Raw genomic sequence first — 13,558 nt, 5'->3', positions numbered from 1 at the left:
CCTCGGCCAAGCGAGCTGGTCGAGGGTGAGGGGAGGAGAAGGAGAGAAGGCAGCCGGCGAGCGTACTTGCCTGTTGCTAAGCCTCGAAGGAAGCTCGGTGCTCGGGCTACGCTCAGGTAAGGTCGAGGAAAACATGTGTGCGGCGGGCAGTGGCCGGGCAGTGGACTCGCTGCTGTCGCGAGGCTGGGCTCCGGGGGCGGGCCACGCCCCCTCTTCCTTCAGACGCGGCCGCTCCTGGGCCTGGGCCTGGGTCCCGGCCTGGAGGGTCCTGAGGAGGGGCTGTGCGAGGGGTGGGGGGAGAGAGGGAAGAGGAAGGAAGGAAGGAAGGAAAGGAGTAGAGAAAGAGGAAAAGGGGGAGGAAAAGAGAAAGAAAGGAAAAGGGAGGCGGGAGGGGAGGGAGAAAGAGGGATCGGGAAGGAGAAAGGAGGGGATGGAGAGGGGAGGCGAGGCCTGGAGGGGGAGGGGAGGGGAGCGCCGGAGCCGAAGCCCCCTCTGGAGGGCGGGGCGGCCCGCAGGGCACCCACGTGGCTGGTGGGCTGGGCTCCCGGGGTGCTCTCCGTGCGGAGGAAGCCCCTTTCCCAGGGGAGCCACCTGAGGCAGCCTCCCGACGAGGGGGCCGCTTGTTTTCGTGTCTTTGTGCCTTCCTCCCTGCCTGAGCCCTTTCTTTTCCCCCTCCCCCAACGACAACTACGGGGGACCCACTCCAGCCTCTCTGCGGTGGCCGTTCCTCTTCAGGTCCTGCTTGGGCTAAAATGACTTTGTGAGAAGGACCTCCCTACTCTTCTCTCCTGTGGGAGCCGTGAATGAATGAATGAGTGAGTGAAAGAAATGGATTATAGGCGAGTTAATCCGTCGCGCCTGTGTGTGCCAAGCGGTCATCTTGCCAAGCGCTAGAAATAAAAAGACAAGACACAATCAGTACCTGCTCCAAAGAAATTTAATTCATTTCTTAAAAGAAACTTTCATTCTAATGGTAGAGATTGTTGTGGTTCGGTTTGTTCAGTCCTTTCCCGACCCCATCTTCTTGACAGAGGTACTGGAGTGGTTTGCCACTTCCTTCTTCAGCTCATTTTACAGATGAGGAAACTGAGGCAAACAGGGTAAAGTGACTTGCCCAGGGTCTCACAGCTAGGTCAAATTTGAACTCAGGTCTTCTTGATTCCAGACCCAGTGCTCTATCCACTCAGCCACCAAGCTGCCCCATAGTAGAGATAGCACATTTATAATTAGATCGTTTTATCTAAGTAGACCATTTTGCAGATGGTCTTTGTAAAGTGATATTTAAGTAATGTGAATTTGCCAGCAGACAGTGGGAAAGGGAGGGAAGGAGGGAGGAAGGGGGTCTAGCCCCTTTATAAGGGAGGGAGTCCAGGCATGATTCAAGGACTCTTGGTGGGGGCCTGGGACAGACTCCATAACAGAAGGAAGAACACAGGTGGTGGGCCAGCCATGTGGAGGCCTGGCCTGAACTTAGAGGAAGAACTCGCAGGGGATAGACAGTTGGAGGCTGAACGAGGACACAGACAGGAGAGGACAGGCAACAAATGGGCAGGAGACAGACACGTGGTACCCAAGCTTGGACTGACCCAAGACAGAGACAAAGGCCAGAAACCCATTGGACTGTGCAAAAGTCTTCTTTCTTGGCCCAGATGTTTCAAGCCAAGCCCCAGTAGCAGCTGTGCTCTCTCCTGTGTTGGTTCTTCTGCTTTCACTTGGAGGGTTTTTTTAAAAGTTTTTTTTTTTTTCTCTTTAGATGGGACAGTGAGAGGCCACAGAGCACCAAGGCAGGCTGGGTGGTGGAGGAGTAGGAAAAAGACACAGGACTGTGCAGTAAAGTTAATGTAGATGGGGGTTTTTTATGTGAAATTTTTAAAACCAAATTTCTGCAGTGCAAATTTATGTAAAGTGGGTACTGTACATACAAAATGCCAGAGAAGTCCTGGACACATAAAAGGTTATGAATCTCTGATCCAGAGGAGGGACTCCAAGACATTGGGGAGATCTTTTCTGGGAGCTTGTGCACAGAAATCCCAGGATGGCTAGGTGTTTCGATCTGTACTCATGGAAGGAGAACCATGTTGATGAGATCACAGATCAGTTGAAATAAAAATATATATGGCATTCTCACCTCCCTCCCCACTCCCCATGCTAACTGTGGGCTTTATAAGGGCAGGGGCTGGGACTTAACTTTGTCTCTCCTTCTGCCTAGTATTCACCGTAGTGTATTTACTTAATTGATATTTGTCGAGTAAAGTAGAGTTTACAGCCAGGAAATGGAACATTTCATTTGCCTCAATAAGTCATGAGTTCCCTGTCACTGATGATCTTCTAGTGGAGGCTGAATGATTGCTTCTACTGTGGGGTAGGGGGTAGGATCATTGATACTTTAAAGGACGTCTAAGCCAAGCCCCTCATTTACAAGAAAAACAGACCCCTGGAGGTTAAGGAGCTTGCCTGCCTATAGATTACTCAGATAGTAAGCCTTAGAGATGAGATTTGAACTTGAGACATCTGATTTCCCAGTCAGTGATCTTACCCCTGTACCATGTAAGCTTGAAGAGACTTTAAGTTACATAGGTCAATCCTTTTATTTAAATGAGACCCGAGGAGGCTAAGTAATTTGCCTGCCCTCAGATAGGCTCCAAATGGCCACGCTAGGACTCCTGCCAACTTTCTTTCCACTATTTGGCTGCCTCAAACTAAATGACTTGCCTCCCTCCGCTTGTGTGTCTTGAGTTGCTACCCAGTGATTAGGGTTGCAGGCTGATGAAATTAAACAAAACTAAGTAGCCTACATGGTTCAAGGCCTCCTGGTTTCAGAAGTAACAGCACCCCATAACAAAGCCAGCTGGAAAATCTGAGAGCATGGAAATGTACAAATGTGGGTGTGTAGGATAGCTGGGCTGGTGAACAGGGGAATTGGTGTGATGGGCAGGTTAGTTAGGGAGGTGGTGATAGACAGGAAACTGGGGCAGTAGGCAGTTTTCTAACCAAGTCTAACCTAATTAGAACACATGTTCAGGGTGTTAAGTTTGACTGCATTCTTCTGATTCGTCTCCCTCTAGGATTGCAGTTGTGTTCCTGGTTAGTATATTGGCCGGTATCCCCCGACACGGGACATACAGGGGGGGCTTTGTGTCGACCACCCGAAGGTGAGTTTTCTCAAGCAATGTGGCCTAATGGAAAGCGTCCTGAACTGGGAGTCAGATGGGAGTTCTTTAGACTATTTATTAGGGGGCCAAGAGAAGGGGGCAAAGCAAGTGCAAAGGATGTTTGTCAGGACAAAGATGCTGATTACATTCAGCTGGGAGCCTGAAAGGGGGGGTGAGGGGAATACTGCTCTTTTTGCCTCCCCCAACATTTTTCTACTTACCCTAAGGAAACGGGTGAGGAGACCGGATGAGGAGACCGCCAGTGGGTCTCTCTTCATGTTTGTTTATCTTATTTTTTTTTAACTTGGGGGAAGAAGTCAACATTCTGCTAGAGAGAAATAAGGGTGTTTTTGTGTTTTGAATTGGAGACAGTGGCTGCTTTCATGGAGCCTAGGCCTGATTTTGTGTACCAGAGGAATCATGTGGTAGGGAATAGATGGTATTCCATCTTATCCTATCAGCTAGAGAGAAACTTGGATTTCAGACCAAGCCTTGTGCCCTGCACAAGTAGCAAGTGCCAGTTGGATCGTTTCTATAGCTGTGGAGGCAGTGTGGACGGGTGGGGAGAGGGCTGGAGTTAGGAAGGCCTGGTTTAGACATTTAACAGTCTGAGCCTTGGGCACCCCACCGTAAGAGGACTAGAAGTTATAGACTCGCATTGTCCTGGTGGAGGAATTCTTGTGCTGGAAAAAAATACTGTAAATGGTATAGATTATGAAGATCACTGTACTAGTATTAACAATAGCTAACGTTTATATGATGCTTTAATGCTTGCATATTTTATCGCACTTGATCCCTGTGAGGTGGGTGCTGTCATTATCCCCTTTTTACAGATGCAGAAACTGAGGCTAGTGCAGGACTGAAATGGGATTCAAACTCAGGTCTTTCTGACTCAAGTCCAGCTCTCCACTGTACCTCCTGGCCGCCCAGAATGAATAAATGAGTCATGCCTTTCTGGTATTTCCATTAACTTGCAGAGTATGGAAATGACACACCCCAATGTAAGGGTTTTCAGTCTACAGCTAGGCATTAGAACAAGGCTTTTCCAAACCTAAAGGTGAGGGGAGAATCAGAAGCACTTAATTGAGCTCATCTCTTCATTTCTAACATCTTTCCAGATCGTTAGAGGCAGTAGAAACACCCTTCATTTCTAGCACCAGTGGGAAAGCTAGATTTTGATTGGATATCTTCCTAACAAGACCCTTTCTGTAGCAGAATGAGCTGCTTTGTTAGATGCCGAGAGGTGTCAGAGTTCTGGCCTAGTCACAAGACCTTCCCAGGCCTTGATTTCCTCTTCTCTTCAAGGCTCCTTTCCAGCTCCCAATCCTGTGATCCTCTTAAGTTCTTTTCACTGAGGTTTTGTTTTTTTCTTTTTGAAAAATCTTAGTATTTTTATTTGTACCTTTTTTTTTTTTTTTTGCGGCAGCTGGTGGGTAGCTCCCTGGAGAGAGTGCTGGACCTGGAGTTAGGAAGACTTGAGTTCAAATTCAGCCTCAGTCACTTATTAGCTGTATGAGCTTCGGAAGTCACTTAACTCCTTAGCTACTGTGTACCTTCCTTTGTAGTGTACAAAGCCCCCTCTTGACTGATTCTCCCAAGTCAATGAGATTGGTTCCCCTCATTCACTTGAGTGCTTTCCCTCTGTTAAATGATTTCCTATTTATCCTATCCGTAGCTTGCTTTGTTTTTGCTTGTTTTCATGTTGGGCACCCCTCCATTGGATTGTAAGCTCCTCGAGAGCAGGAACTGTCTTTTGACTCATTGTATCCCCAGCACTTAGCACAGTGCATGGGACATAGTAGGTGCTTAATTGATGTTTATTGAATTGAATTAGACTTCACATAGCACCTTGTAACTCTAATGCACTTATCAGAGAGTGATGTGTCTTCTAGCTCTCCGTTTTTGGAGAGACAACATGGTATAGTAGTGAATAGAGTTGGGGTCTGGATCAGCCAGACTTGGGTTTAAGGCCTGCCTTGGGCACATGCTGGCTATGTATGACCTGGGCAAGTCACTTCACTTCCCAGGATCCTTCCGTCCCCACCCCAAAGTAGATGGGCAATTGTCCTGCAGTTTATATACTTAGAAAGTTGCTTGGGTGTAGGTTGAGGGGGTGGCAGGCAGGCTTGGGGGCTCTTTGACCAGTAGCCCATGATACCAATGAAGTCAGATACTGATTAAACCTGTTGAGACCAAAAAGAAGTTTGTGTCTTCTTCCTATATCAGACTCTGGTCTATTAGGGCAGATAACTTGCCTTTATCTAATCTCAGTTTCTCCCCCATGGTACAGCACAGTGTAGTCATTTAAATAAAAGAACGAATGAATAGAATAAGAATTCAAATCTAATGATTTAAGATCTACAAATTAAGTGCTGGCTTAATTTTGGAAACTAGTATTGGTTCTTGGGTTTTTTTTTATGAAATGTGAGTGTACTTTTTTCCCAAAAAAATGATTAATTATGATGAAGGCTCATAGATGCATACTGTGGAATAGTTTATAATTGTCATAAAGCTTTGCTCAAGGGATGAGATTTCCAGTCTTTGCTTAGTAGTGACTTGAGGCCACCTTTCTCACAGGGAATTAGAGCATTTCAGAGGTAAAAGGGTCTCTGGACGGCACTTTATCCAACCCCTTCCTGGAGAAATTCCCTCTATTCTATCCCTACGTAACCCTTAAAGTTTATTTAGCCTCCGTTGGACCACTCCAACAGAGGGTGGATACTACCTCTCACTGCCACCCATTTCCCTTTTTTGTAATTAGGAATCACATAGGAGAATTTTCTCAACATCAAATTTAATTTTGCTTCTTTGCAGCTTCCATCCCTAACTCATTCTTCCCTTGGGTGCAGACTGAACAAGTCTGAGTGGTCTCACATTCACAGTACAGGGTCTGAGATGCTTGAGGGCAGCAGTCATGTTCTCCCTGAATTTTCTCTAGTTCATTCTAAACATCCTTTGTTCCTTCAAGCAGTTATGTGGTGTGGTTTCGGACCCCTTCTCCATCCTGACTGCTCTTCTCGGGACACAGTCCAGCTTATCAGCTCCACCCCTGCTGGTTCCCAGAGCCAGCCACATGTGGTCTGACCAACACATAGGACAGAGGAAGTGTCACCTCTTGGATGAGGCCTCAGATGGCTCAGATGGCCTCCATGGCTGCCAGACCACACAGACAACTCACACTGCACTCTGTCGATCCCCCAAACCTCCAGGTCTTTGTCCAACAAACTGCTCTCTGACCCTCCTTCTTGCGTTTTTTAGTCTGTGTAGTCCAGCTTTCTGAGGCTGTCCCTGTGAAATTAGATCTTCTTCAATCTGGCTTCACGGTCTGCTCTGCCCAGGCCATCTTGGGTCTTGTCTTGGTCATCAAGTAGATCCCCTGTCTACCAGCTCTGTCATCAACAGACTTTATATGCTTGTCACCTTTTGGATGTCCTGAGCCCCTTTGGCAGTCAGTCTGTTGAGCCTAAGGACCCTTTAAAAAAATAAGGTTTATAAAGTAGAGAATTACAAAGGAAACCAGTTCCGTTGAAACAGAATGTCAAAATGTCATTTGTTTTTTGTTTTTTTTTTAAAATGGACCCTAGGTGAAGAGCCTCTGAAAATCACTAATAAAAATGTTGACCAGCCTAGGCCCAAACGCAGACCCCTGGGGCCCAGCCTCTGCCAGCGTGCTTTGACATTGACAGGAAAGCATTAATGATTTTTCTTTGGGTATAGCCAGTTTTCTGAATTCTATCCTCCTTACTGTACTATCTCATTTAGCTTACACCTCTCCATCTTGTTCATGAAGATAGCACAAGAGACTTTTGTCATGTTTTGCTTAAATCTCAACCATATACCTGGCATTCCCCTGAGCTACCAATTTAGTAACCCTATCAAAAAAGGAAATGCAGTTCGCCTAGCATGACCTGTTCTTAGTGGAGCCATGCTGGCTCTTTTCAAGTCTTGCTTCCTTTTTTTTATTTTTAGATGGGATGTTTGCCAACTCTCTCTCTAATAAGACACTAGAATTTTGCCAGGAATCAAGTTTAAGATTGCTGACCTATAGTTTACAGTTCCATTCTCTTTTTTTTGAAAACTGTGCCCTTCTCCTGCCTGGTGGACCTCCCTGCTCTCTTCCATGTTTTAGAGATCACTGGGCCTGGTTCAGCCATCACACCCGCCCCTTCTTTCAGGGTCCAAGGAAGCAGGTTATCTGGGGCTGGCAAATTTGAACTCAACACAGGCAGCTTCAAGGGGTTGTCTTAGGAGCTTCTCAGCTCCCTGTTAGTCACTTGATTCTGTCCTTTCTAGTCCAGAATTTATTCTCATTGACAGAGAAACCAGATCCAAATGAACAGTTGAGCATCTTCGCCTTCTCTCACTTGCTCATTAGTTGTCAATATTGTTGGCCCATCTGTCCAGAGCAGCAGTCCTGCTCTTGCCTTAGACCTTCTCTTGTCCTTAGTAGACTGAAAAAGCCGCTTTCCATTGCCCTCAGTTTCCTTGCTTTAGCACTAACTCATTCTGAGCTTTGTCACTACTAATATTATTCTAAAATACCAAGCCACACTTTTGTATCCTTACCTACCCCTGATTGCATTGGCACAGGTGGAGGAACTAGGATTTGATTGTGTGATTAAAGACATGCAGGATCCCAAATTTAGAGCTGGGAGGGACATTGTAGGCCACTGAGCCCAATCCCCTTATTTTACAGATAAAGAAACTGAGGTCGAGAGAAGTTAAGTGCATTGCCCAGGGTCACACAGCTAAAAAGTAACTGAGGTGGCATTGGAATCCAGCTCTTCCTGACTTTTAAGTCCAGTGTCTTGTCCATTATTTTATGCTGTTGCATAGGAACACCAAAGAAATCAAGAAAATGACCCAAAGACCGGACTATAGTTGTTTCTATGTATTTCTCCCTGCCTTTCACTGGTAAGACTGGATTTGACAGTCCTTGGCATGAGCTGGGAAAATGGCAGAGAAGGGGGCAGGGCTTGTATCTGCCCGCCAGTTGCCTTTTCTCTGCTGTGTGGAGCCTGAGAGTTGGCAGGTGGTGCAGGCCCTCTTTCCTGTTCCTAGGACAGCTGCCCACACTCACTCTGAGTCCCAACAACCAGTGGTCTCCACCTTCGGGACAAATAGAGAGAAGTTAGCACTTTGTCACATCCTTGTGAAAACATGGAACTGCTTTCCTGTGCTGTGCCAAGCGTCATTTCAAAGGGCCACGGAGCTAAAAACTGGAAAAGAAAGTTTCCTACCTGTTGAGGAACTCTCTGTTGTTTCCCTTTCTGCTTGTCCTTCAGATTAAAAAGTGGTGATGACCAGCCTCTGACAATCAGTAGTATCATCAGGGCTCCCATAACAGATAGTCCTGTGAGCTCTAGGTGGTAATGCAAGGACTGAGATCCCTTTCCCCATTATACAAAAGGAAAACTGAGGCCAAGGCTGTCGGTGAGTGACTTGCCCATAATCAGTGTCACAGAACCCCAGGTCTAACAGCTCTTGACCAGTGACCTTTCCCAGTGCACCAGCTTACCTTTAGTTATTATGTTAGAACAACTACTCTCATTTCTTTAGCACAGAGCTTCTTAACCTGAATTTTTTAATATTTTTGTAACTTCAGTATAATTAATTTCCTTTGAAATCCTGTGTATTTTACTTTATGCATTTAACAACATGATTCCGAGGAAGGCTCCATAGGCCTCACCAGACTGACTGCCAAAGGGGTCCAGGACACAAACACGGTGGAGAAAGCCTGCTTTTGCTCTATAATGTTGGTGAAGCTCTTTCCTCAGGACAGTTGGGGAGGCTTTGTCATACCAGAATTCACCCCATTTTATAGAGGGACTCATTGGCTGGAGTAACTAGAGCAGCTGCCTCGGACTGTGGGCAAGATCAATCACCGAACACTCTGCTAGGCTGCCGGGTGGCTTTGTCCCATGAGACTAGCGAGGGCACCACAGGCATTATGGGATAAAGGATTTGGAAGAGGCAGGAGAGCTAGGGCTTAGTTGGTCTTGCTCTTGGTGGTTGAAGGGTATAGTACATGTGTTAAGGTCTTGTCGGGGTTTAACAGCTGGACGTAACCCCAAGCTCATCAGTGGTAGCAGCCAGCCAGACCCCTCAGAATGGTGCACAAAATGGTGTACATGTGGAGCCCAGCAGTTAGATGAAAAGCCCTAAGGAGGGGCTTAATCAGTGAGGAAGAAAGGCAGCCTTCCCCTTGATCCCCTTGATCCCCTTGAGACTTGCCATGGTTTAAGTAATAGGCTTGAGGTAAGAACAGCTGGAGCTTTTCTCTAGCGGTTTTAGGGCTTAGTGGGTTTGACCCATCCAGCTGTGAAGGAGCTAAGAACACAACATCCTGCAGCTCCTCCTTCAGGGTCTTAGAAGAGAGCAGAGGAGGTTCAGTGTGTGCTGGGGCTGCCTGGGCCTGGCACCTTGTGGCCCGTAAAAGACTGTCTTTGGGGTTCGGTAAGGAGAGTGAATAATAATATGATAATAATAGCATTTATATAACGCTGTAAAGTTTGCTGCTAGACAGGTAGGTGGCACGGTGAGAAGAGCGCTGAGCCTGGGGGCAGGAGGACCTGAGTTCAAGTGTGGCCCCAGACACTTACTAGCTGCATGACCCTGAGCAAGTCACTTAATTCTGTGGGCCTCAGTTTCCTCATCTGCAAAATGAGCTGGAGAAGAAAATGGCAAAACCACTCCAGTGTCTTTACCAAGAAAACCCCACGTGGGGCCATGAAGAGTTGTGGCTGACACAACTGAACAACAACAAGAACGGTTTGCAAAGCAATTGAGATACTTAGTGTTTTCTTACATCAAGTGAACTTAGGCTAGATATAAGGAAAAACAATCAGCACTGTTGAGAAGGAGGTGGTAGTAATAACGATAGCATTTATAAAATATTTTAAGGTTTACAGAATGCTGTACAGTTGTTATCTCATTTGATCCTCACAGTATCCCTGGGAGGCAGGTGGTATTATTATCTCCATTTTACAGATGAGGAAACTGAGGCAGAACATAATTAATTGACTTTCCCAGGACCGCACAGGTAGGAAGTATCTGAAGCAGGTTTATTCACTGTGAGACCTAGCTGCTTATGCAGAAATATCTATTATTTGAAATGATACATGATAAAATAATGGCAGGATTAGGGAGTAAAGGAAATCATTCAGTCAATTACCAGGTTCTAGGCACTCTGCTATGGTGCTGGAGACACATACAGTGAAATAATTCCTATTCACATGGAGTTTAAATTCTAATGAGAGGCAACAGATACGTTACAAATCTTATATAGACTAAATATAAGGAGGATACCCATGGAATCACCTAATACAGAGGCTTTGGGATAGAAGGCACTGACCCTGAGATAGCAGGAAAGGCTGCCTCTAGAAGATGGACCTTGGTTGTTACTTTGAATGCAGAGATGAGGAGAGAATGCATTCCAGGCCCAGGGGACAGCTGGTGCAAAAGCAGATGGAGTGTTGTGTGCGAGGAGCAGAGGAAAGGCTAGTTGGCTGGACCCCAGAGTACGTGAAGCGATGTCGAGACTGGGAGGATAGGTTGGGGCCATGCTGTGAAGAACTCCAAAAGCTAAACAGAGGAGTTTGGACAAATAGCTACGTCTCCTTCCCAGACCTCTTTTTAAAAACAGACTTTTATTGGTGTCTCGTGTTTGCATTGCCTCCATTTTCCTCTGTACCTCTCCCTCCATTCCCCTCCCATAGAGCGACCCCCCTTCCATGGAGCCACCCCTTTATAACGGAGAACTTTGGGGTTTGATTTGGTTTGGGTTTTTGGAGGCAATCTGAATTAAGTTGGTTGCCCAGGGTTACACAGCTAATAAGTGGCAGTTGTCTGAGTCTGGATCTGAACTCAGGTCCTCCTAACTCCAGGGCCCGTGAACAGAGAACTTTTTAAAAAGAAAAAGAGACAAAAAGGAGAAAAAAAATGAGTAAAACTAATGGTCGTAACACTGATGTCTTATTTTTATCTTCAAAGTGTTTAAATTAATACCTTTATGCATCACCTTACAAAGACTTCTCTTCCCTCTCCTACCTAGGGAGCAATCCCTTATAACAGAGTAAGAGAGAGAAAAAGGCTCCTCAAAACGAACTCGTTAGCTGACTGACAGTGTATACAGTAGTTTGCTCCCATTACCTCCCACTCTCCAGTGAGGGCACTGAGGTTCATTTTCTCATCTCTTTTGGGGCCAAGCTTGGTTATTATCATTGGGCAGGGTTCAGTTTAGAATTTTTGGTTCTTTCCATTTACATTGTAATTTTTATGTGTAGAAGTATCTTCAGCCTTCTCAGTCTCCATGTTCATCATTTCTTTTGATGCAATAATATTCCATTATAATGAAGTACCAAATATGTTTAGTCGTTCCCCAGTTGATGGGCATCTACTTTGTTGCCAGTCCATTGCTCCCACAAAAAGAGCCCTCTAGATATTCTGGTATATATGGAGTCTTTTTTTTTTTTTCCATCAGTATTTGCCTAGCAGCAGGATCCCTGGGTAAGAAGTTATGGACATTTTAGTTACTTTCTTAGAATGATTCCATATTGCTTCAATCAATTCACATTTCGACTAGAAATGCCTTGTTTTAAAAGAGAAATAATCACCAACCACAAGATAGTATTGTGGGGACCCATTGTAGTGGCTTTCCTGGATTTAGATTCATCTTTACTGACTCAGCTGTTAAAATATAGGTCCCCTCATTCCCATGTTGGGACCAGTGTCAGGGTGGAGCTTACTTGAGATAGTGTTCCTGCAGATCCAAAGAGACCAAGGGTTAGGATGGCCAGCTGCATAAAAGAATTATTAGCATTGCCCTTTCATTTTCTGCTAGAGCAGAGTCTTAGGAAAGACTCCATCTGGAGTAGAATAAATAATATACTTCCCTTGGAGACTTAGGTCTCTGCCTAATAAGCTCATGTTGGGGGTGGGCCCAGTTAGACCTGGCCCTTTGGTAACTGGTAAAGAGGCTTGGTGATGGGCATCTGGTTATCTGATTGTTGATGTCTCTCACTTTCACAGCTGTGTCAGTAAGGAGACATCTGGGGAAATCGTAGACACTGAGCAGAGCTGTTTCCTTCTGGGTGTGATAAGGAAGACTCTTTAGAACAAAGCTTCTTCACCTTTTTTATACACTGGACCATTTTTTGACAGCCAGATTGGTGAATCTGGCAGATCCCTTCTCAAGATTATGTTTCTAAGTAATTGAAAGAAGTGCCAAATTTCAGTGAGGTGTTAGTGAAAAGAGATGTATTTTTTTTCCCCACCTGTGTTTATAGCCCTCCCCCCCAAATCTATCTGTAGACTTGTGGTTTAAGTACTAAGGAGCTGCTTACTAAAGTCTTCTTCATCTGGACCATCTTTCTCAACAGACACAAGAGGGGCTTTGATGAAGGATGTTCTAGTGGGAACATTCTGAGTTACTGAGAGTAGGGCCTGCTGGTATTTGGGATCCTGAGGGCACTCACTCAGTTTGCCATTGGCCAGAAAGTCATTTAACCACACCCTAGGTTCCTGAAGCCCCCTTTACACTGGAGACTTCTTAATATCCTAGTTTATGAATTGCTTTGACTTCAGGTTTGGGTGCTACAGTGCATTCATTTGGCTTCTGAGGCCTTCTTTTTTCTTATTCTGGCTGTTAAGGCTGCTGCTAATCCTTAGAGGCCTTTGATTTACCACCCGCGCAACTGGTCACATTGGGGGGAGACTTGTTGACTGGGTCATCAGACTCCTCTTTAAGTAATGTAAATTATTGACTGAACACTTGTCCTTCTTTTGATTCTAATCATTATTTTTCCTAATCCATTTTTCTGGGATAGACTACTGCAGTCATACCAAGCAATTCCACTAGGTTTCCAGCAAAGTCCTGACCTTACTTTGGCCTTTATGCCTCCTCTGTGAAGTGCTGTGTGACCTTTGGGGCAGTATAATCCATAAAAGTTGTTTCATATCTGCCCATGTGGAATTTTATCAGTGGTTAGTTTAACAGTATAACTCATGAAAGGTGTTTTCTGTCTGCCCATGTGAAATTTTAACAGTGTTTAATTCAGTTTTCTAAGTTCTTCATTAAGAGGAACCCTTATGAACGTCACCTTGATGGGGAGGCATGGAAGACAGCCAGATTCCCATCAGTGCTGGGGAGTGGTTGTAAGGTGTGGAATTCCCCTGGTTGGGAAGCCCTATACCTCCCCTGTAATTGTGGAGTGTTCTTTTGATGCCAAAACAAGAGACCACAGAGGTCCAGGTTTGTTACAGGTAGTAGTTTAATCAGTCATTGCTTATAAAACAAGGGCATTCTGGGACAGCTGCCAGACAGTTCAGTGGATCCCCACAAAGAACCCCCAAAATCCCTGTAGTGGTTATAGAAAACAGACAAAGGAAAGAGGAGTGAGAGAAGT

The 13,558-nt window shown here is 45.5% G+C and overlaps 2 protein-coding genes across 3 annotated transcripts in view; both read left to right on the top strand.

Moving 5' to 3' along the window:
- SCAMP4 (secretory carrier membrane protein 4) overlaps positions 1-13,558 on the top strand; it is an 86,502-nt gene continuing 72,944 nt past the window's right edge. Inside the window, exon 1 of one of the 2 annotated variants that reach the window (XM_072601518.1) lies at positions 1-116. The gene's annotated coding sequence lies outside the window, so the exon portion shown is untranslated. Of the gene's footprint in view, positions 117-3,065; positions 3,153-13,558 lie in introns of those variants that run through there. The other variant, XM_072601517.1, reaches the window with a different exon arrangement.
- Positions 3,066-13,558, top strand: part of ADAT3 (adenosine deaminase tRNA specific 3) — a 38,024-nt gene continuing 27,531 nt past the window's right edge. Inside the window, exon 1 of the mRNA XM_072601516.1 lies at positions 3,066-3,152. The gene's annotated coding sequence lies outside the window, so the exon portion shown is untranslated. The remainder of the gene's footprint in view (positions 3,153-13,558) is intronic.

Source organism: Notamacropus eugenii, chromosome 4 (genome assembly GCF_028372415.1).
Source record: "Notamacropus eugenii isolate mMacEug1 chromosome 4, mMacEug1.pri_v2, whole genome shotgun sequence".
NCBI classification, from domain to species: Eukaryota; Metazoa; Chordata; class Mammalia; order Diprotodontia; family Macropodidae; genus Notamacropus; species Notamacropus eugenii.
The sequence above is the reverse complement of the archived record's forward strand: the minus strand, read 5'-3'. Positions and strand labels throughout refer to the sequence as shown.